Genomic DNA, 1,625 nt, shown 5'->3' with positions numbered 1-1,625 from the left:
GCACTTTGGGAGGCTGAGGCAGACAGATCACCTGAGATCAGGGGTTCGAGACCAGCCTGGCCAAATGGTGAAACCCTGTCTCTCCTAAAAATATAAAAATTAGCTGAGTGTGGTGGCACACACCTGTAATCCCAGCCACTTGGGAGGCTGAGGCAGAAGAATCTCTTGAACCCAGGAGGCAGAGATTGCAGTGAGCTGAGATTGTGCCACTGCACTCCAGCCTGGGAGACAGAGTGAGACTCCGTCTCAAAAAAAAAAAAAAAACAAACAAACCAAACCAAACCAAAACAAAAAAACACGTAGGGACAGTCCCAACAGTGGGCTGGAGGGGGCTAGACACAAAAGCCTCTTGCTGCTGTCAGAGTGCACACTGCTGGAGAAGTCTGGGCAGAGTCCAGGCCTAGTGTGGTGTGAGGTTTGTGTGCATGAAGGGAGGGAGGTCCAGGTATCAGAGGTCCAGGGACTGTGGGTCTCAGCCACAGCACCTTTCCTGGGGGACAGGAGCTGTCGTAGCCTCGGGATCTCACCATCTGTACTCGGGAGCCTCTGAGGCGAGAGCTCCGCTCCAGCCTGGCTTTACCTTCCCCCAGCCTTCCTGTCTTCACAAAACCATGTTGGTTTCACCGAGGGGTTAGTTCCAGGCCTTGCAGCTGACATCATGGAGTGCAGGGATTCCCCGCGCTGGCCCATGCTGAAAATAAGGGACTCGAGTTCCAGTCTTCCTTCTGCTACCAACCGGCTTTGTGACCTTGAACAAGATTTCCCCTCCCTGATTCCATCTTCATGTCACATGTGAAGCCTCCAACTTCTGTACTGAGCTCAGGATTCCCAGGCAAGCCCACGGAGTGCCCCACAGGGTCAGAGCCGTAACAGGACTTGGAAAATAACCCGAAAATTGGTGCGTGGTTTTTTTCTTTTTTTCTCTCTCTTTTTTTTTTTTTTTTTTTTGTTGTTGTTGTTGTCCACGTTTTAATTTCCCTATGTAATAATAATGGTTTGCTATCACTTTTCTTTTTTATTTATTTCTTATTTTATTTAGAGACAGGGTCTCGCTCTGTCACCCAGGCTGGAGTGCAGTGGTGCGATCATGGCTCACTGCAGCCTTGACCTCCTGGGTTTAAGCAATCCTCCTGCCTCAGCCTCTGGAGTAGCTGGGACTGCAGGTGTGCACCACCACGCCCAGCTAATTTTTTTGGTTTTTAGTAGAGACGAGGTCTTGCTATGTTGCCCAGCCTGTTCTTGAGCTCTTGAGCTAAAGTGATCCTCCCTCCTCAGCTTCCCAGAGTGCTGAGATTACAGGCATGAGCCACCATGCCCAGCCTGTTCTCAGTTTTCTTTTTTTTTTTTTTTGAGACGGAGTCTTGCTCTGTCGCCCAGGCTAGAGTGCAGTGGCCGGATCTCAGCTCACCGCAACCTCTGCCTCCTGGGTTCACGCCATTCTCCTGCCTCAGCCTCCCGAGTGGCTGGGACCACAGGCGCCCACCACCTCGCCCGGCTAATTTTTTGTATTTTTAGTACAGACGGGGTTTCACCGTGTTAGCCAGGAGGGTCTCGATCTCCTGACCTCGTGATCCGCCCGTCTCGGCCTCCCAAAGTGCTGGGATTACAGGCTTGAGCCACCGCGC

The sequence above is a fragment of the Piliocolobus tephrosceles genome, chromosome 17 (assembly GCF_002776525.5).
Source record: "Piliocolobus tephrosceles isolate RC106 chromosome 17, ASM277652v3, whole genome shotgun sequence".
Lineage (NCBI taxonomy): Eukaryota > Metazoa > Chordata > Mammalia > Primates > Cercopithecidae > Piliocolobus > Piliocolobus tephrosceles.
Note: the sequence above shows the minus strand (reverse complement) of the source record.